The sequence below is a fragment of the Euleptes europaea genome, chromosome 8 (genome assembly GCF_029931775.1).
Source record: "Euleptes europaea isolate rEulEur1 chromosome 8, rEulEur1.hap1, whole genome shotgun sequence".
Lineage (NCBI taxonomy): Eukaryota > Metazoa > Chordata > Lepidosauria > Squamata > Sphaerodactylidae > Euleptes > Euleptes europaea.
In genome coordinates, this window is record NC_079319.1 from 38,675,157 (window position 1) to 38,699,048 (window position 23,892).

The following is a 23,892-nucleotide window of genomic DNA, read 5'->3' on the forward strand; positions in this document are numbered from 1 at the left end:
GCACCTGACTGTATGAATAAAGCAGCTACTGTCTGAGCTGTGAAAAACTCCCAGTGGCTAGAAACTGCTCAAAGGTCTGGAAATAGTAAAAGTAAACCATGCCGTAAGTAAGAGACAAGGCAAGAACCAAAACCACAGAAATCAGGGGGGGAAATACCACAGCATGCTGGTAAACTGTGATCAAGTGTCAGAAAATATTAATCAGACTTCATAACACAGAAAGGATTAATCAAGTTTCTCTTAAATTATCTGTAACTATAGCAAATATTCAGGTACCAGCCCACCTAAACGTTATGCACCACATAGATCCCCTCAAACAATTGCCGTATCCTTTCAGTAAAGCAAAGGAGAAATGAAAATGTCTCCACACTTCAAAAATTAGGAAGTGAAACCATTAAGAGGGACTATATTGTACACTTGCCAAGGGTGGGGGTGGGAAAGACATATTCCACCTCTCAGAAGCAAGAGCAGAAAAGTGAATTAGAACAACCACAGAATGCAAGGAGAGTCTCTTGTTAGCCATGATCTATATACATCTAGTGCAATCATGCCAATCCTAGGAGAATGTTTTTATTAATTTATCTACAATATTTTAAAGCCCACCTTTATTCCAGTACAGCTGGGAAGCAAGGCTAGTAATAACATTAGCACAAAACAATAATTAGATCAATATCATCGCAAAAACATTCTTAATATAAAACACTATATACATCCCATAAAACTATAGCCATAAAATATTAACAGTTCAGCGGGCCCTTAATCCCACGACAGTTGCTCAGCCTGTCCCAAATGCCTGCCTGAATAATGCAGTTATATAACCCAGGCAGCTGCTACCTTCTTCATCTCCTGAGGAGCTGCTCCAGAGTAGAGGGTGGCTACTAAAAAAACTTATGCCCAGGTAACAGCAAGGATGCAGGAGTAGATGACAAGACCAACCTGTTAGGAACAGCAGAGCTGCAACATGGCTACATGTTAGGAGAGGCAGTCCTTCAGATATGCTGGTCCCAGGTCATGAGGGCTTTAAAGATAAATACCAGCACACTGAATTGGACCTGTAAATAAAACAGGAAGCCAGGGAAGAACCCAATATTGGCATAGTATGCTCCAGGTTGTTAGTTTCCCAAGATCAAGCAGGCTGCTGCATGTTGTGCCAGTTTATGTTTACATGCAGTCTTCATGGACAGCCCCAGTGTGTAACAATAATGAAGCCTTGGGGTTACTGTGGCATGCATCAACGTGGCCGGAGGTTTGGTGCCTTCAAGAAAGGAGGAGAGGAAGAGGAAGGAGAGTTGGTTTTTATATGCCAACTTTCTCCACCACTTAAGGGAGACTCAAACCGGTTTACAATCGCCTTCCCTTCCCCACAACAGGCACCCTGTGAGGTAGGTGGGGCTGAGAGAGCTCAAAGAGAGCTGTGTCTAGCCCAAGGTCACCCAGCTGGCTTCATGTGTAGGAGTGGGGAAAACAACCCGGTTCACCAGATTAGCATCCGTCGCTCTTGTGGAAGAGTGGGGAATCAAACCCCATTCTCCAGATTAGAGTCCACAGATTAGGAAAAAGCTTCCATGCCGTGTGTCGTTGAAAGAATGCTTTTTGCCATATTCCTGTTTCTCCAGCAGGAGGTCAGGATCCAGCAGGCCTTGCAAGGAGTCCTTTAAAGAAAGTTATTTAAAGGACACACATTTTTCCTAACAACAAAGCAAGGAGCCTATCTTTTAATACTGAAATCCAGTGGAAGATGAAAGTCTGAACACCATCCTCTCCTTTGTATGGCCCAAAGGCAAACTGCGGGTGCATGAGCTTGCAATTTGTTCTTTGCGGATGGAACAGAAACATGTGAAAACACATAAACACCATCTTCTGTTGTCCTTCTCAGCCAACGGAGGTAGTGAAGAAAAGAAGCAAAAAAGGCAAACCAGGACCTAAACTAACCAGCTCTTTCATTTTATGTTCCACAGTCCAAGCCAATGCTAGCACAACAGGACGGTTTATTCTGACTTCTGGGATTTTTTGAGCCTGCCAGGTAAAATGGGTGAGGCAGGCATAGGTGTGGAATTGAGAAATACAGGTATGGGCTGGGCCCAGCAGGCCTAAAAGGAGTTTCCAAAAACAGTGCAAGTTCTTCTGTTGTAGGTTTCTCCATATATCCCTCGCTTGAACGCTATTTAGACTGCCATTTTAAGGAAGTTTATTTGGAGTCAGAGGGGTTGAATTCCAAGTAAACAATTTGATTATGGGAAGAGGGCAAGGCCTCCAAGAGGCAATGCCAAAATGTGGGAGACTGGAACACAATCATTTTCCTCCCCCAATTGGCTTAAGGAAAAACAAGTAAGGGAGAGAAAATACCCTACCCTAATATATGACTACTTTTAGATCCATGGCTTCAAACCCAAAGTAAAATGTTGTCACCTTTAGTTATACGGCTGTTTTAATATTTACATGATACACACAGTATCATTTTTCATCAGGGCTTAAAAATTAGTGGCATCAAACCTATGCCATATATCCTATTGTTATTATACCAAATTTGGTTCAGATGTATACAGGTACTAACTAGGGTTTCCAGGTCCAGGTTGGGAAATAACTGGAGATTTTTGGAGTGGGGCCTAAGGAGGGAGGGGTTTGGGAAGGGGAGAGGCTTCAGTAAGTTATAGTGCCATAGTGTCCACCTTCCAAAGTGGCCATTTTCTCCAGGTGAATGGATGTCTGTCACCTGGAGATCAGATGTAAGAGTGGGAGATCTCCAGCCACCACCTGGAGGTTGGCAACCCTAGTACTAATGGATGGTATCTGGGCTTTTCCCCAGTAACCTCAGGAATTGTAGTCTGGAGAGGTGGCAGAGCATTGGAAAGTCTTCTCTGACAATATGCTGGGGACTGTTTCAGTTTCACAGAAGGGGAGCTATGAGCTTGCACAATTTTGTGATACCCTAATTAAAATGTTTGCCAAGTAAACCACAAGTGGGGGCAGTGTTTCCCCTCAAGTCGTCCCCAACACACTGGCAACTGAGTTACCCATCCATAGCCCTGCCACAAAACTGCAATTCCAGGAGAAAGAACAATTATACCCAGGTTTAACTCTGAGATATAAATAAATATGCATCATCACCTTTTCTTTCTCTGTCTTATGGGAGAGCTCCTACTTTCCTTTTACACTGAGAACCAAATGAAATGCTACAGGGGGAATGTGAATCATTATTCCAACAGTTTGAAAGCAGCCTTGGGAGACGGTAATAAGAAGTCAAGGAATGGAGCTTCTTAACACTTACCCATCCTGCCACCGTTCTGCTCAGGATTACCCACTTCCTCTCCCTACCTCCCCCCTACCTCAAAAAAAAAACCTTTTCTCATCAAGAGAAAAGCAGCTAGGTGGGAAGAATTATTTGGAGCGGAACAATGGTAAGAAGGTAAAAGAATAAAACAGCCTCTTCCTAGGTATTCCTTTGTTTCCGGTTACAGCCTTTGAGTCAGCTTTTTGTTTTAAAAACTGTTGGGTGATGGATTCACACGTGCCCGCGGTATTAAAGGCATTTGTATCCCACCTTTCTGCTTTACATACCCAAGGTATTTTCACATCAGTATGTGGGAGAAAATGAACACCAAGTCCAAACATGCTCTTCATTTAAAAATTCTTGCACAGAAAGAAGATATTTAAATGAAGATGTCTTCATCCCTTGCTCAGAAAAGTGAATGTTCCATAATCTTTTTGCCTGGCATAACAGCACCTGTCTGTGAGAGAATCTCCTCTATGTTGGAAAAACCGAAACAGTTTAAAAAATATTAAATGATGAAATAGAAAATAATGAAAACCTCTTAGAGGCTTGTGGTGGTTTAATTTCCTGTCCCAACCTTGTATGGCAACATTTCCTCTCACTTTGGTGGGAAACAGAGCCTCAGGCTCCCTGGAACAGAAACAGCTGTGGGACCTCCATGTTCAAAAGCCAGCAAACCAATGCCTGGGAGTCAAAGCAACAGAGGAGAACCAGGGCCTAGATACCCTTTGTGAGCTTCCCAGCATTCACTTGGCCACTGTTGGAGAACTGAATGCTAGACTCAATGGACTTATCATTTGAAACACTGAAGCTTAAGGCACATTGATTACAGCATGAACAAGTCGATGTCAAGAATGAGGAAGGTGGCTGCAAAAGCTGGGTTTTTCACGAGTGCTACAAGATTGGAATCGACAGACTCCATCAAAGCAGTGAAAAACACTCTAATGAGGGGGGTGCACACAACTGGAAGAGCATGTCCATATAAGACAGGCACTGGTAATTACCAGTTACTTCACAGGCAATACCTAGTCAAAACCTCTGACAATTCACTGGTGCATTATTTTGGGGAAAGTACGCTACTTCCCAGGACCAAATACACAGCATATACTGTGGTGAGGGAAAGTATTTATTTATTTATTTCATTTATGCCCCACCTTTCTCCCCAATGGGGATCCAATGTGGCTTACATTGTTCTCTTCTCCTCCAATTAATCCTCGCAACAACCCTCTGAGGCAAGTTAGGCCGACAGTGTGTGACTGGCCCAAGGTCATCCGGCAAGCTTCCACAGCAGAGCAGGCATTGAGGTGTTCACACAAGAGCAGTTCATACCAAAGGAAAAACATGTAAACCATTAATGGCAAACGCCTCAAAATGAGCCATGCTACAATATAAAAGCTGCTTAAGCAGGGAGATCAAATATATTAAATAAACATAATTAAAACTTCTAGACAAGACCTCCCCCATGCGCAAGCACAGATGCTTGGCACCCAAGGCTGTTATGGGAAACTGCAGGCCTGTGTACTCTTGCCATATACCTACCCAGCCTCCCCCTGTCAAGGAACAAAAGATTGTTCCACAACTGAGCACAGAATTATGAACTCAGCAGGGATATCACTAGCTTTCCAGTCTGGATCAAGCCCTAATACATTTTTTTAATTGCCAAGTGTTTTTCCAATTATGTAAGTACCTTTGATTTCATTGTCAAGAATACTAGAAGCTAGAAGCAAATGTACTCTTGGGGGCCATACCACACACAACGTTGAAGACGCAACTCCCTCCCAAAGTATCACTTCAAAAAGAAGTTACAGAGAAGCCCCTACATCGATAAGGAATTATTAGGAAAAGGCACTGAAAACAAAAACGACATTATAATACCTTTTTAAATTGCCAAGTGCTTTTTTAATTGCCAATTTTTTTAAAACTGCCAAGTGTTTTTTCCAATTGTATAAGTTTTCCGATTATATAAAACTGTTTTTGATTTCATTGTCAAGAACACTAGAAGCTAGAAGCAAATGTACTGTCAGGGGGCCATACTACACACAAAGTTGAGGATGCAACTCCCCCCAAAGTGTCATTTAACATTACAAAAAGCAGTTACACTGAGGTCCCTATATCGATAAGGAATTATTAGGAAAAGGCACTGAAAATAAAACCGACATTGTAATATCTTTGTACGGTGCAGCCTCACCTGAAATACTGTGTGCAGTTCTATTTATCGTATGTCAAAAAGGATATTGCAGAGCTGGAAAAAGTACAGAAGCAGGCAATCAAGATGATTGGGGGGTTGTTAGAGTACCTTCCCTATGAGGAAAGGCTGGAGTCTCCGGGACTTTCCAATCTAGAAAAAAGTTGGCTATAAGTTTTTAAAATTATGCACAGACTGCAGAAAGTGGATGGAGGCAGCTTTTTCTCCCTCTCCCATGATAATAGAACTTGGGAGCACCACCATGACACTGTTGGAAAATAGGTCCAGGACAGTCAAAAAGGAAATACTTTACTTAATGAGTAATTACCCTATATACTCGTGTATAAGCCGAGTTTTTCAGCCCCAAAAAAGGGCTGAAAAAGCCGAACTCGGCTTATATGCGGGTCAATACGGTAGGGGAGGGGAGGAGGGAGGAGGGAGGAGGGAGGGGGGAACTTACTGCCGCCGCCGGGCCCACGCCGCTTCCTGCTGCCAAGAGCAGCCTGGGACGGCCTCCTGCAGCTGCAGGGAGGCTGCCCCGGCCCTCGCCCGGCCGCGCCGCCGCTTCTCGCGGCCGAGAGCAGCCTGGGGCGGCCTTCTGCAGCTGCAGGGAGGCTGCTCTGGCCCTCGCTTGGTTGTGCTGCCGCCGCCGCCAGGCCCGCGCCGCTTGCTACCGGGAGCCCAGGTAAGCCTGCGGGGGGGGGAGGGGTTATAAGCCGACCCTCGGCTTATACGCGGGTGCCTAATTTTTCCCCATTTTTGGGGAGAAATTAGGCACCTCGGCTTATATGCGGGTCGGCTTATACACGGGTATATACGGTAAAACTGGAATTTATTGCCAGTGAAGGTAGAGATGGACAGGTGTATAGGTAACTTTAAAAGGGGGGTTAAACAGATTCATGAAGGAGAGGTCCATCAATTGCTAATAGCTATGGTGACTGAAGGAAGACTCCATGTACAGAAGCAGCAAACATCTGAGGAAGAAGGGGAGGGCCTTAGCCTCCAAGCCCTGCTTGGTCATCCATACTGTGTGAAACAGTATGATGGACTAGCTGGACCACAGGTCTGATCCAGCTGGCTCTTCTTATGTTTTCTCCACCGTTCCAAATTACAAAAACACTGAGGGAAAATCTTTTCCTTAAACTAGTTACCATCAGAATATGATGCAAACAAATATTATGTGACCTTCTTATACTTTTTAAAAACTTTAAGCCTTTGCTTTTACAGCATTTTGGGTCTCCCAAAACTAGACATCACCTTCGAAAAGGAGGCAACACAAGCTCATTAGTGTCCATACAGAGATATCAGTTTATAAAATCCTGTTTTTGAAGCATGGCTGCCACTGTTCCTGCCAACATTACATTCAATATTAATTCAGTCAGCCATCCCCCCCCAAAAATTTAACTTCAAAGAGAAACAGACAGGCATCATTAATTATAAAACATTAACCAAAACACTGAGCTAGTGGCACTCAAACAAATACTGCACAGAAGTAGGCAGACCAGATTTTCCCTTACTATATTCATTTTTCAATTGTGTATTTTTATGACTAGGTAAATATTAAAGCACATCTCATTTGCACTCTACAAAACATTTGCTTGTGTCAAGTTACAATTAAGTGATTATACAACCCACACTTATCCCATGAAAATAATTTTGTTACAAAACTGGATGATCATAAAAGGCAAATTAGACCATGAGATGAAGCACTACCTGTGAATTTACAAGTCACAAGGGCCCATTAAACACCAGTAATATCACGGAAGGAGCCTTTATCTAGTTTCACCCCACAGATGTGTGCAAGGCTGATCTATCCCATGGAATCTGTGTCCTGCAATCATGTAGGTAGAAAGGACTGTGGGAGAAACCCTCCTGCACAGCTGTGGTTCTTTAAGTATTATGAGAGAAATGTAGGTGAAGCCACAGAAAAGCACAATCACAATGCTAGTCTACTATTTAAAGGGCATCAGAGACAATCAGGACATTTGAGACAAGGTAAGAAGCCTTTTGGAGCCAAGGTTACTTTAACCTTCACTATTAAGTGACAAATAACCAGAAGTAGATGAGTAGGTTTTGCCAAAATGCTAACAGTGGCTTCATGGGTACCTCTTTTGGCATGTTCTCATGAAATTAGTTGTTGAATAATAAAAGTTGGAATTCTGTTCCTGTCTATTTTTACCAAGTATGAGACTGTATTTTCCACAGCTAATGTGGTTTGTAGGCCATAGCTTGTGGACAGCATGTGGGTAGCTGATTGTTTGCATAGGAATCACCCAGCCTAGCAGCTCTCAGAATTCATGCTGTCAATCAATCAACACTGCTCTCTTACATCATCATCCACTAGTCACCCAATGTGCTATATTGTTTGTCAGAACAGATACCACTGATCCAAACTCCTGCAGCATTACATCTTCCATACTGCTAAAGACCATGAAATAATCTATAAATTACAGGCACAACATTCGGGGCAGTCATACTGTTCCTTTGGCCACATTCTTTGTGACTTTGTATTTCTGTCCCTTTTTCATTTAAATATTAAAAGTTATAAAGGAATTTCCTATAGCTGAGTGAAACGGTTAAGTTCATCAACCCAAATTGGAGATAGTTTCCCTGGTCGCACACAAGGGTCTTTCCCAGCCATGAAACTCAAGATCCTTTTAACTGGCGGTGCCAAGGACTGATGCAAACAAAAACAAAGCAACCCAGGCAAATTCAACAGTGTGTAGAGTTTCATTAGAATTAAACAACCATACTACTATGATAATATAATAATGCCAAAAATATAAATCTAACAACAAAGTCACATGTGACACAATAGTACAAATGTTTCCATATGCATCCACTTAGGGCATGTCACCACAGAAGTAATTCAGTTCCATGTAGTGTCAGGTAAGTATCCAATTATTGAACATACCAAAAGTACATGTCCATGCATAATATTCTCTTCATATTCCTTAACAGGTCTCCAGTAGATTTTATCCTGTTTCAACCACACATCTCCATCAGAAGATTCTCATAGATGTTGTACCATACTAAAGTTATTAACAGAGCAAGGAATATGCTCTACTATTGAGCTGTTCCCCCTTCTCACCATCTAATACTCTTCTATGCCATCTCACACACCAGAGATGACTGAAGTAATTGCGTTGAAGCCATGAATCCTATTTTGACAGGGCTCTCACTGACTGATTACACTGTTAGTAATTTGCACAATCATTCCCTCTGGCAGTATAATTTGTGTTCCCATGCCAAATCACTATAACAATACAACAGAGCCATGGCAAACCAGAGTTTTCTACAATCTCAAGGGGCTCTCCCACTATGCAGAAAATTATGAGTTTGTAAATTACCCAAAAACACAAAAGACAAAAAAAAAAAAAACAGTTTGAGGATGATGCAATATGCTCCAAGAACAGAACAGATTAAAGCCAATTAAAGGGAAAACAAAACAAAACAGAGGAAGATAGGGAAATTGGGGGTTGTGAGCGAGAGGACAGAACTTTCCAAATTATTTTACCCTCCACCCCAAACATTCCTCTCCGGACCCTGAGCTGATCCCCAGAGCAAAACAAGACCACACACAATAAAGGCAGGGTCTTCTGTATGTCTGGAAGAACTCTTCAGTATGCAATAAAACATGGCTTTCACATTCACCTTCAAAAGAGGAGGACAAAGACTGAAAGAAAGTAGAATGACGTCTTAGGGAGACAGGCAATGCTGGAAGCAAGACAGAACGCAGGCGAAAGCCCTCCCTGCCATTGACAGCTGCTACTTTTGCTCGCCTCCACTGAAATGAGGCTAGGAAACTGTCCCGCTAATACTGTGGTAGGTGAGGAGGAAACGACTTATCTCCTCCCACTCTTCAATAGCAAAATAGGAAATTTCCCTCTAAGACTGCAACGTTAGTGTCAGGGCTTGACAAGAAAAGCCTGTCCAGGCTTCTGTTCTTCCATGCTTCTGCTTTGGATCTTTCAGAGGGAGTTCTATGGGGAAGTTACCCTGTTGTGCTGAGGGAAGGAAAGGAAATGGTTTCTCACTTACCCTTTTCCCACCGTGCTTTAAGGAAGTGGCCAATCTGGGATGGTACTTTGGAGTTTGGGAGGTCAAAGGCAGCTTGCTTTTAGTCCATGGAGAAGTTTCCCTATAAAAACTGCTGTTATGGAATAGTGGTAAGTTTCTTCTTCCACTCCCTATTCTGTAACTTCAACACCACAATGCAGATTCCCTATAGGGCTAAATTTCTGGTCTTTGGTGTGATTAATGAACAGATTTTGGTTTCTCAGTTTGAGAAATAACTCTTAAAGACCTTAAAGCCCTAAAATGTAGCCTAAAATGTTGTCAGATCTTGGAAGCTACACAGGATCGGCCCTGGTTAGTATTTGGATGTGACACCACCCAAGAATGCCAGGGTTGCTAAGCAGAGGACAGGCAATGGCAAATCACCTCTGTTAGTCTCTTACCTTTAAAACCCCTTGAGGGATTGCCTTAAGTCCACTATGACTTTATAGCAAAAAAAATGGGGGGAATGCCCTATAGTTCTGAGGACTGGAGAGTAGGCGAGGAACAAGTTGCAACACTCCACAAAATTTTATTGTGAATCCCTAAAAAGGGTAAAGTTAGTCCCCTGTGAAGCACCGGGTCATTATTGACCCATGGGTGACGTCACATCACAACTTTTACTAGGCAGACTATGTTTATGGGGTCATTTGCCACTGTCTTCTCCAGTCATCTATACTTTACCCCCAGCAAGCTGGGTACTCATTTTACCGACTTCAGAAGGATGGAAAGCTTGAACTGGCTACCTAAAACCGACTTCATCATGATCGAACTCAGGTCGTGAGAAGAGTTTGGACTGTGCCTACTTGTAAGCAATACTAAAATATCCTAACCCAATGAGCATGCAAAGCATTGACTGCATTTCCTCTTCAATTCTTCTCTTAGTATTCAGCAATTTCCCCCAAAGTTTCTTGAAAAGTAACCTAAATCAGTGTATGTTTCACTGTGATAATGGACTGGGAAAGATGAGGGTATGCTTTTGATGAGAAATTCCGTTCTCCTAGACTCATCAAAACAAAAACAAGGACAGAGCTCGACTTGTGGCCTTTTTTTCTTGTTATGCAAGTGTTCCATTTTGTTTTGTTTTAGATATTTCAATACTTATGCAAAACCTCACTACATTTTAATGAGGAAGTCTGAAGACATTCTGTCCCTTTTATACATGACAGACCCTTAGTATAATTTTAAAGAGAATAAGCTAATTTGAGCATTAACTTTGTTTTTGCCAAATGGAACAAACAAACAAAAAGTAACCCTGGCAGATCAAGTGTGGAAAAACATATCAGACAAACACAAAATTCTCAGTTTTACTGATACAGTGAGACTGATACTTTTGAATTTTTTCCTACAATAGAAGAGACATGTTTGACGTTCCTTTAGCTTTTGCCAAAGCTCAAAATTTAATACTGGGGCAAGACACTCTAGACGGTTTTTCCAAAGATGGAAAAGCCAGTGCTGCTGTTCACAAAGGTAAAGAGTTTAATCTCCTTGTCCTACCTAGAGGTAAGCGGCCCATTCCCACAACAAAATGGTTGTAGAAAGAATGTGGGTTGAGGATACTCAAGTGACAGTAGGCAAGAAAGACAGACTGACCGTTGTTTTAGATGGATGAAAGCAATATAACAGAGGCACTGTTTCCCCACTGTGTTCACACTCATTTCCTTTGCCTCACTGCTGCCTCAGGCCAAAGAGATTTGCAGGTTTCTGTAGTAGTATATCCACATTAAAGCAATCCTATTAAAGGTCACCCCAGAAACAAAGTGCCTGATAAGTAATTCTGTAAAACATTTATGCTTGAGTCCCTGGGACAGAATGAAAGGAAAAAGGTTCTTCCAGAGCACTGAGGCAGCCACAAGGTCTTTGTCCCATGGAAATTATGAACACAGGGACACAAAGGTACAGTCAGAAAGTAGCTCTCAGCGTCAACCATTCAAAGCAACCTTATGATGCAGCACAGTTGGGACTGTAACAACTCCAAAGAGAGTATGGTGAAGTGGGTAAGATGCTGGACTGGGAGGGGGAGACTTGAGTTCAAATCCCCATTCAGCTATGAAGTTCATTGGATGACCCTGTGCAAATCACAATCTCCCAGCCTAACCTGCTACATTGGACTGTTGTGAAGATAAAAGAGAGCAAGAAGAAGAAAAAAGGTGTATGCTGCCACAAGCTCCTTGGAATAAGAATGGGGTAAAGATTCAGTAGATTGATAATAAAACCTCCCTATACTTCCAGAACTAGAACCGAGCTAGTGCTGCTCATTCCTTGTTTTCACAAGCAGGGTGGCCCACTGTAGTTTGAATCTTTTGGCTATCTGCAGTATTTAAATGCCAAAAAATAATGCACAAGCCTTGTACATTTTATACAAAAAACATTAAATAGGACAATTTTACAAAGTACTACAGAGAAAAACAGCTTGCAGCCCCAAGTCAAGTATGAAATAGCATCAGTCATCTGCTCAGGGGAGGAAAGCACAGTAGAAATTATTTAAAAAATTATATGAACGGCATATCCCTGTAGGATTGGGTAAGAAATTTACTTGTAGGTTGCGAATTGTGGCACTTGCGGCAATTTTTCATACAGATTTTAAAAAAGATATTTTAAATATTTCACACAGCAACACACAGAGCCAGTGTGGTATAGTGGTAAGAGTGTTCTTGGACTAGGATCTAGGCGACCCAGGTTTGAATCCCTGTTCTGTCATGGAAGCTTGGGCCAGTCATTTATGCTCAGCCTAACCTGCTATCTTACAGGTTGTTTTCTCCCTCTCATAATACCAGAATGCGGGGTCATCTGCTGAAGCTGCAGGGTGAGAAATTCAAAACAGATAAAAGGAAATATTTCTTCACACAACACATAGTTAAATTGTGGAACTCCCTGCCCCAGGTTGTGGTGATGGCTGCCAATTTGGAAGGCTTTAAGAGGGGAGTGGATATGTTCATGGAAGAGAGGGGTATTCATGGCTACTAGTCAAAATGAATACTAGTCATGATGCATACCTATTCTCTCCAGTATCAGAGGAGCATGCCTATTATATTAGGTGCCATGGAGCACAGGCAGGATGCTGCTGCAGTCGTCTTGTTTGTGGGTTTCCTAGAGGCACCTGGTTGGCCATTGTGTGAACAGGCTGCCTTCTCTCCCGACAACACATGTTTACACACCATGAAATTTATTCTAGTTACCAAGATAAGCAGTGAACAATGCAAAAATCCCCATTTTATTAAAGGGCTCTCAGTTTATTAAAAGGCTCATTCTGAAATATCTAAGGAGGATTATTAAGAGAAATAGGATTTGGAACCCTGGTGGATTCAGGAATTAAAAAGGAATGGGGAAGAGAAAAGCAAGAATTGGCTGCTCAGACAGATCTCAACTTTTCCCCCATCTGAGACAGAAGTTTCATATTAACTTACTAAAAAAGGAAAACTTCTGGCATTTTTTAAAAATAAAAACTTTTCAAGTCTATAGAGAGGGAATAAATTAAAGACTTTCAAACAAGTACATAATTATCTCCCTTATAATCTTCTCTTACAGAATTCTGACACAGCCATTGTGGCAGAGGAGATTCAAAACAATTGTCAAGTCTTGATTTGCCCAGACATGAATTTGAAAAATTAAATTGAACTGAAAAGAACATTGGTGCAAGTAGGAAATCTTGCACTTAACTAGGGCTGTAGCATTCCTCAACAAAACAGATCTATCTCTATAAATTATCTAAGCATGTCTGATGATATTAATACAAAAGACAGACCCCTGAAGAACTTTTCCATAGGATTAGGTTTGGCTACAGCTATCATTAGATCTTTTTTTTTTAAGGCTTATAATTTGTCCGGCAAACAGGCCTGCAATAACTTAATACTGTGCTTTAAACAGTGCGTTTAGAAGTCATAAAGTTACACAAGGACATTAAAGGTCCTTTTATGGTTCATATGACCACTTTGGCTTGGTGATTAAGGCACCACAAACTGACTATTCTGGTCCTACTGTCAAAACATTTTCTGTACTGATCAAGGGAAGATGTCAGCTCTTCCTAACCCCTGCTCAAAATGCAGGCAACCCTGAAAGTAACCACCACCCCCGCAAACGTTATACACCCCAAAAAATGTTTACTGTATATAATTGTGATTTGTATGCAAATTTAAGACTAGTCTTGTATTGGAGTAAATACTGTAATTCATCTGCCAAAGGTTTTCAGGAGTGGCAAGTTAAATTCCCAAGACCCAGTCACTCAGCCAGAAAACTAAACAAAACAATGCAAGGCTTTACCACTTTACAGGGGTCATACTGATCAACCTGCAATTAGGATGTTTTACACATCAAGGGAGAAGGGTGGCCTTGCAGGGTTTCTGTGGCCTAATGTACTTCAGAATGCATGAACCATGCTGATGATTATCTATCAGGTTTTTCTGCAATGTAGCTACTACTATTTATTTCATATATCCTTTTGCTTCTCCCGTGCAATGTATAAGCACTTACAATTCATACCAGAGCTACTGGGCAAACAGTGGGATTCCACAGGCATCTCCAAATAGTTGCACATGGCAAGAAATGTTGTTAGGTTTCACACAGCATTAAAAAAACTTACTCCAACACATCAGCTGGCTACTGGAACATCCTTGCTAGTCAAATATCAAATGGTCAAACTACCTTGAAAAACAACAACCGAATATGAATTAACAGCAAAAAAAATTCAGATTCATTTATTAATACAGCAAATGCCATTAAAAACATTTGTATCAGTTACAGAATTAAAATCGGAGAATACACAGTAACTAAAACTATAGGATATACAATTCATGAACAGTTTATATTATTTAAACAGACCATGAATTGTCGAAGGCTTTCACGGTCAGAGTTCATTGGTTCTTGTAGGTTATCCGGGGTGTGTGACCGTGGTCTTGGTATTTTCTTTCCTGACATTTCGCCAGCAGCTGTGGCAGGCATCTTCAGAGGAGTAACACTGAAGGACACTGTCTCTGTCCTTCAGTGTTATTCCTCTGAAGATGCCTGCCACAGCTGCTGGCGAAACGTCAGGAAAGAAAATACCAAGACCACAGTCACACAGCCCGGATAACCTACAAGAACCAAGACCTTGAATTAATAAAACATTCTATATTTTAAGTTACCAAGCCCCAGCTTTGTCTGACAGATCTTATATATTGCGGCACAGAATTTAGCTACTTGCTTCACCCTCTGGTCTGATCCTTCCCATAGGAGACTCCTCAGCCTCCCTTCCTCGGAGCTATCCTTTATTAGATTAAGGAGAGGGGAAATTAGCTTGTATCATACTTCCTGATAGAATGAGCACCTGAAAAAGACACGTGCAGTAGATTCGGCTTCACCCGACTTGCAGGGACATCCCGATCTTGGTAATTCCTAAATCTGCCTTCTAGGATTGCCAAGGGTAAGGCAGAACTTTCAGCAAATGAAAACAGCAAAAATGAAAAACAGCATAGTTGGATAATTTTATACAGGAAGGTTAGGCTGGAACAGACAGGTCAGAAGGCACCTAGTGAGCTTCATGGCATAGGTTCAAACTAAATGTTACGTTTAACATGTGGCCACTATAGGAAATTAGCAGAACGATGTCAGCTGTGAGTTCCCCATGGGAAATCAATTTGAAAGTGCACAAAGCTCTGATTTGGATCAGGACTGTGGGACCAGGGGGAGGGGGCTCGACCATTTTCCTGACCTAAAATGGCCCTAGGGAGAGTTATTTGGGGCATTTCAGGTCAGAGAAAAGAGGAGCAGGAAGGAGGCTGAAGCAACTTCCCACCTCGTCATGGTCCCAGTCCAAGTTGGGGCTCTACATGCTTCTGAATTGAGATTCTAAAGGGACCACATAACAGCAGTCTGCCAGGCAGTGCCCTTGGTGGTAACACGTCAAATACAATATCTAGTTTAGACCAGAGTGAGGATTAGACAACTGGAGTATATTTCTTATGAATCAGCTTTATTTGCCTCATCTTGGCTTATACAACAAAGTAGCCAAGATGCACTGAGACATCCGACGCTGTTCACACTAAACAAGGGGGAAGAAGAATGGTGTTTACTGGGGTCTTGTAAGTGAGCAGACAAATCCCCAAAAAATGGGAGGTGTCTTATTGTTATTGACACAGGAATTGCTTTGTAGCTATTTAAATGGATATATGGGGGAGAAAACAGCTAGAGGGGTCAGGTCCTTGGAATCAGGAATTGTTAATGAGGCTAGATGGAGCTTCTAAGGGCACCCATTGGCCATTAACACATGGCCATTTAGTCCGGAAATCTCCCAGGCATGGTGCGAATTAATCCTGTAAACACGCATGGCCTGTGTGTTTGGCCCGGTCAATCCCAGAGCTTCCCCGAGTTTGCAAGTTGCTCTGTTATTCTGACTTTTACGAAAGCCCCACTACAAACGCAAGAGCCTGCTGGAGCGTAAGCTTACAGGTCGACTCCCCTATTCTCCCCCTCCAACCGGAACCGGCTTCCCTCACCTCTCCCAGGAAGGACCTGCCATTGCTCTGTCGTCCTAATGGTGGGACGGCACGTTTGGAGGCATGTGGAGCCATGCCGCTGCCCCCATCCACCTCCCCACCGCTGGCTCCCCTTCACTGGCGCGGTGAAGGCGTGCGGAGACATTCCGGTGCCCCCCGCCTCCCACTCACCTTCGTGGGGGCGGTGCAGTGGAGACCATCCCAACGGTGGGATGGCGCAGTGGAGGTGCGTGGAGCAATGCCGCCCGCCTTTACCCCCCACCGTAACCCTGCACCTTCCAGCTCCTTCCACCCCCCACCGGCTCCCCCTTGCTTCTGCACAATACAGGCTCCAAATCCTGTAACTGTGACCATGCAATTCTGCGCCGAATTGCAATGGGCATATTACTGGGTACCTCTGCATAGGACTGCACTGACAGTGGCAAAAAGCAACCAACTTCGAATTTCTATTACAGATTCAAGATGTGTACAACACAGATACAGTTTAGTTCTTGAGCTTGATTTTCAGTAGCTGCTAAAAACAGAAGATTTGGGAGCAAGATTAGATAGAGTTGCTTAGCAGGGTTTGCATGAGCAGCTTTCCAGCACTCTAGGAACACAAATGCACCACTGTTTTCATCCAAAAGTAGAATAATTCTGGGATTCATAGCCATGCCAGCCTAAACTTTGCTCTGAAGAAAGCCTTTGTCTTCAGCTACATTAGTGTTTGGCAGTAAACTACTGTATGAAGAATTGTATTCATCTAGAATGCAATGAATCAATAACTCTTAGGGGAGAAATGCCTCAGTTTCTTTTAACACACACACACACAAAAAAAACTAATTGTAATGCTGTGCAAGCTATCCTTACAGCTTGTTTTCACGTCTCTCTGGTGAGTTAGAGAAAAAGCAGCAACATGTTTTTACCTTTCCGTCTGCTTCTGTGTTAATGTTGTCCTCTGCTGTCTGAATTACTGAATATTTATGTCCTTATATCCACTCTCCTCCATCTTGCCAAGCATAATATCCCAGTGACAGCTTGGAAGAAAGTGGGTTGTGGACACAAGACATATCAAAACATTGTTTATAAAATTTCTCTCACTACTCAAAAGGCAAATAGGAAAAAAAGAGATAAATATCCAAAATAGCATCAGAAATAATTGAAATTCTGTTTTAAACTGTCAGAGTCATTCCTTTGAGCAATGATTGTGTGTGTACTTTAGATCACTCCCCCAAAATAAGTTTAGATGATCCACAGTGGCTTCTATGTCTGTTTTTTAAAATAAGCATGGTAGCCCAGTAGTAAGACCCTTTCAATTGATAGAGGGAGAAAATTTTAAGTTATGGTAATTATGTTATTACAAAGAGAAGCCTTCTCTACTAATTATTTTCAATACTCATTGTTTTCTTTTCAAACCAAAGCTCTCCAGCATTCATCTCCAAACAAGTCTGAACACCCATCAGATGTTAAGTTACACTATCCATGTAAGTAGTGGCATTTTTAGCCATTGGCACTCACCACTGGCACAGGATGATCCCACCTCTGGGCTATGCAACCAGCCAAGAAAAGCGAGTGATATCCCTCAAGTTTCTGAAGGGATTTTTTTTTAATATGCAAAGGAATGGGAAGGATTTATCCTCTTTAGAGTACCTCAATGCACATATAAATTCCTCCAGCATCTAGTCAAACTGCTCCTATGATTTAGCAGGCCCTGCCTTCTGAACTGCCTGTGCAGTAATTCCTGGAAACACCTGGAACAGAAAGCAAAACCTTCAGGTCTCTGAGGCAGCTTCAATACAGTAGCCATAGAAACTTGAAGAAGCCAGTGCTCCTATACCTGTGCAGTAACAGACGTTAACTCTGTTCTTGCCATTCATGGGCAGTTACTTATTGCACTGACTTGTGTTGTTAAGAACTTCATGGTATAAAAGGGAAAAAAGTAGGCTATCCCCAGCATGGTGCAGGGCCAGCTTTATTGCACAAACAACCTGAGCAATGACCTGGAGCAGGGAGCATTCATAAAAGGAATAGGGATGAGATAAATGGAGAACACTTCCATAAAGGTTGTAGTTTGTCTGTAGGTATTATCTTGTTTGTACAGTTTTGTTTTCTAATTTTTGTAATCCAGTTGTTGCATTATTTATGGTTTGTCTTATTTTCCTTTTTTGCATTGTTTTCCTAATTTTGCAATCCACCTTGAGTCTCAGAGAGAAAGGTGGCCTATAAGTAAATAAAACAAATATATAAATATTTTTAGGGACATAATTGAAAGCCATGTACAGTTTTGATCCTGTGTACTCACATGCAATCTAACATGAATTCCTGTTTGTCTGTTTCAATACTGCAAGGATTCTGGGATGTATGATACAGACCATTGGGGGCAGTAAGACACCTTTTGGCTTAGGTCAGCATGTTGCGACCAAACCTGAAGACCTGAAGTTTCAGGAAAACTATGGGTTCTCCTTTGTAGTTCACAAAACAAAAGTTGAATAGTTTTGTTTTTTTTGTTTGGTTTGGGGTTTTTTGTTCAGGTGCTGAAGCATCTTTTCTCCTCAAGTTCTGCCAATTTGGTGACTTCATCTCTTTTTCACTTCCCAGAAATGTCACAGTAATTTTTACAAACAGAAACGTGCTACAGTTATGCCTGGTCAAGAATAGAATAGGTTGAGTAAGACTGGGAAATTTCTGTCATTTATTTAAAATATCTATTTCTGTCATTTATTTAAAATATCTATAAACCTGCCTTTCTCCTGACAATGGGGGACTACTGGAAAATGCTACCCTACAGTGAAAATCTATCTCAACATACTTTCTCACTTTCCTCCACTTACAGAGGTGTCAGCTCTCTTTTCGTTAAAAAAGAGAGATCAAGGCTGTTAGATCCGTTCCAGTTTTGCCCTAACTGGGATAGCTCGATTGCATCAGTCCTCAGAAGCTAAGCAGGGTTGGCCCTGATTAGTATTTGGATGGGAGACCACCAAGGAATACCAGGGTTGCTGTGCAGAGGAAGGCAATGACAAACCACCTCTGTTAGTCTCTTGTTTTGAAAACCTGACAGGGTCGCCATAAGTTGACTGTGATTTGGCAGCACTTTCCCCTACCAATTAATAAGGTCATAAAATGATATAATCTGAAGCCTCAACAAGGTTGAGAATTCAAATATAATGGGTTGAAAAAGCAGAAAGAAATATTTTAAAGAAATAAGTATTTGTTAAAAACATGGTGCATATGTTTGAGAAATATACTAAACATAAGTTGTAAGGTTTAAAGAAAAACCCCAAGAGCTATGCAAACAATACAGTGAATTCTTCAAAACTACTTAAACCAGCTTGTATGACTTACAGAAGTTTCACATTCAAGGATCTGGTAAGGCTGGAGATCACTTTAGGTGGTTAACCACTCAATCTGTATTGCATTCAAGGACTTCAACTCCCTATATTTCTCATGCTGGTAAACTGAATGCAAGGGTCATATTGATCAGAATGCATGTTTTAAAATGGCTCTCTTTCACTGTTGATTTTATGCTAGTTCTAGAAAGCACTGATATCATTCATAAGTAATGCCCTGGAGACTAAAAGACAAACTTGGCATCGTGCTTAAAAAACACACCCTTCTATTATTTTAAACACTCCAGCTTTTACAAAAGGAGAATCGTCAGTGCCAATTTCCCCCCATGTTAAGAACAAAAACTGTTTTACACCCATGGCAGTTACAGCTATAATCTGTAGCAGAAATTTACACTGGGACAGGGAAGGGTGCTTAACGCTTTTCCTGTGTTTCTTATCAGAATCAGCACCACCCAAACTGGAGAGATTAAAGTTTGCCCTCTCTCACCTAAAGGTACAGTGGAAGTTACCAGTAATTGTTAGTGATGCTGCCTTTCAAGGAATTCAGCCTTAACCTCTCTGTACAGGTGCCTATTATAGTAATCACCGTTGAAAGGGATGAGGAGGGGTTGACTCTACTGAAATATATTCTCTTTAATAATACTATTTCATGGGTTTGAGTGCTGAACCCTAGCATTTAAACCAGATTCTGAGGCTATACTTTGGTTCAGGTTAAGCCAGTGGAAGAAGGATGCATCCCACAGCCTTTACCGTTTATTACTTTTATTTCTGACCTTCCTTCCTTTATGACACTCAATATGATGTGCATATGATCCCTAGGAGGTCTCTGACCTATGCGCTGAACAGACCATATCTGCTTAGCTTCAGCAAAGGTTTCTGTATCATTTGTCTTCAGACCATCCCGTGATTATTTGTGACACATATACCAAAGTTGACACTTTCTCTAAGAAGCTCAAAGTAGTGTTTTAACTTAACAACCCTGTTAAATAGATGAGGCTGAAAAACAGTGATCCTTGAGCATTAAACTAAGTAAACGTGAGGTTTTTTTTTACATCATACATATTGCAGCCTTGGCTTGGTGTTTACCACTGTGGGTTTTGTTTCTCCACACTAGGAAAATTTGTCTTTGAATGGTACAGCAATTGGTTTACAAGCAGGTCTTTTCTCCCGTTCAATGGATTTCAGCCAGCAGGTCTGGCAAACACTTACAATGCAATCCTATGGAGAGTTAGTCCAGTCTAAACCCATTTAAATTAATGGGATTAGACCACAGCAACTCTACACACGATTACATTGTGACTAACCTTTGAAAGCCGTTCAGAGTACACAGAACAGGACTAGATGGGCCAGTGGTTTGATTAAAGCAGCTTCACATATTTTATTATTGCAAGTTTAATGAAACAGAAGGTTGCAGCAGATTTACAGTGCAATCTTTTGCATATTTACTCCACTCTAAACCCAATGGGTTTAAACTGCAGTAAATCTGCACAGCAGTGAAACATTAATCTACATTTAGATTAATTCTCAAAATGAATATATCTAAGGATGAAAAATTCAGAAATATAAGCATAGTTGCCAAATAATAAAATAAACTCTATGGAACATACTATGGTCCAGTGGATTAAAATTTGGGTTTTAATCTGGGATACTTGGGATCAAGATTCACCATGATCCTGGACTCATGGTGAGGTTTTGAGCAAGCTGACTTACAATGCATTCATAAACAGAGTTACATCCTTTTAAATCCACTGAAGTCAATGAGTTTAGAAGGGTGCAACTCTGCCTAGGATGATGCTGTTAATTCCTAATCTGTAAAACAGGAATAATAACCGCCAACAAATCAAGAATGCAAAGTATTTTTAATTTACAATATAAATCAGCAGCAATATGCAAGGTCAAAACAAATTTTTAAACTATTAATATACACATGTTTGGTATCTAATATCTCTATTTTCCCCCAAAGATGTTATTCAGGGTATTCTATTTCATCTTTTATACTAAATTCAAGCATGAACTCAACCCACCCCTAACAATGCAGAGTTTTACTAATGAAACATGAATCAAATACGAAGGCAGCAGGGTACCAACCATGTCAAAAAAGCCACACAACTTTCCATAATAGGATATGAATGTTGATCTATGATAGGAAATGAAAAATCTCACCTTAAACCCAAACCTGACTCTTAAAATTGGGCTCTTTAGCTAGATGTCGGCCAAACCCACAACATAATTCTAACTTTACACATTCAAAATTTGAAAGTATTTTTTCCCTATGCTTGTTGAACTAGTTGGATGCTGAAAGACTTTAACTACATCACTAATTCTAAGCAGCTTGATGTTTTTGTTTTTTAATGCCACATATTTAACATTTCCTTGGAAACCTGCAAGTAGTTAAAGCTGGCAGTTCTCTAGAGAGGCAGCATAGAAATTTTCCAAATAAATAAATAATATTCAAAATAAACATGCCTTGGAAGATATTATAGAGAAGAAAATGCTTTATTTATTCTGGAGAGTCGCACTTTTGCTTCACCCTCTCAGAAGTAGCTGAAGGGTGCTAGAAACAAATAATCTAATGACAGTAACTTAATTAACTTCATCCTACTTGTGCCATCTGGATGCTATGTATCTCTCTTTCTGTATATGTTTGCACACAGGTTGCTAGTGTAAGAGATGTGAGAATGTGAATGAAGGAAAATTATTTTAGAAGCTACTGTATGTAGGCCATAGGTGACTGTCAACTAATAACAGATTCTTAGAGAGACAGAGAGAAACTGATTTATCACAGTATAATGTCTGTGATAAGGAAGAATGTGCAAAGAATATTTCTGTAGCCAAAAGAAAAGAAAAACCTCGATGGATGTCTGAGGAAACTCTTAAAATTGCCAGAGATAGATGAGAAGCAAAAGTAGAAGGTGACAGAAATAGAATCAAAAGTCTAAGTGCAACGTTCCAGCAACTCGCACGTAGAGACAAAGAGACCTATTATAATAACCAGTGTAAAGAAATAGAAGAGAACAACAAAAAAGGAAGAACAAGAGATCTGTTCCACAAGATCCAAGAAATCGAAGGGAAATTTAAAGCACGGTAAGGCATGCTGAAAAATCAGCATGGAAATAATTAACTGAACAGGACGAAATAAAGAAAAGGTGGGAACAATACACTGAAGAACTATACAGAAGAGATGAAAGCATAAAAGATTCTTTCCAAGAAGAATCTTTTGAAGAAGAACCTACAATTTTAGAAAGTGAAGTGAAAGCTGCATTGAGAGCAATCGGGAGAAACAAATTACCAGGAGCAGATGGGATATCAACAGAGCTATTCCAAGCCACAGAAATGGAGTCCATCAAAATCTTGACAAGAATATGCCAACAGATATGGAAAACAAAACAATGGCCCACAGACTGGAAACGATCCATTTATGGTCCAATTCCCAAGAAAGGAGACATCAAAGATTGCAGCAACTATCGGACCATCGCATTAATTTCTCACGCAAGTAAAGTGATGCTCAAAATCGTACAGCAAAGGCTGTTACCATATACGGAAAGAGAAATGCCTGATGTTCAAGCTGGTTTCAGAAAAGGAAGAGGCACTAGAGATCATATTGCAAACATATGCTGGTTACTGGAGCATACGAGAGAATTTTCAGAAGAAAATCAGCTTGTGTTTCATAGATTACAGCAAAGCTTTTGACTGTTTGGATCAGGAAAAGCTATGGCTGGTTTTAAAGGAAATGGGTGTGCCACTACATCTGATCGTTTTAATGCGCAACCTGTACTCTGGACAAGAGGCCACAGTTAGAACAGGATATGGAGAAACGGAATGGTTTCCAATTGGCAAAGGTGTCAGACAAGGATGTATTTTATCTCCCTATCTCTTCAATCTATATGCAGAACATATAATTAGGAAAGCTGGATTAGATTTAGATGAAGGTGGAGTGAAAATTGGAGGGAGGAACATTAATAATTTGAGATATGCTGATGACACTACATTATTGGCAGAAAATAGTAAAGATTTGAAACGACTACTGCTGAAAGTTAAAAGAGAAAGTGCCAAAGCAGGACTACAGCTGAACATCAAGAAAACAAAAGTAATGACTACAGGAGAATTACACAACTTTAAGGTTGACAATGAGGAAATTGAAATTGTTCAAGACTTTCTATTCCTTGGCTCCACCATCAACCAAAAGGGAGACTGCAGCCAAGAAATCAGAAGGAGATTGAGACTGGGAAGGGCAGCCATGAAGGAGCTAAAAAATATTTTGAAGTGTAAGGATGTGTCACTGGCCACCAAGACTAGATTAATTCATGCCATCGTATTCCCTATTACTATGTATAGGTGTGAAAGCTGGACAGTGAAGAAAGCTGATAAGAAGAAAACAGATTCCTTTGAAATGTGGTGTTGGAGGAGAGTGTTACGGATACAGTGGACTGCCCAAAAAACAAATCAGTGGGTTATAGATCAAATCAAGCCTGAACTGACCCTAGAAGCTAAAATTACTAAACTGAGGCTGTCGTATCTTGGTCATGTCATGAGACGACAAGAGTCACTGGAAAAGACAGTCATGCTAGGAAAAGTTGAGGGCAG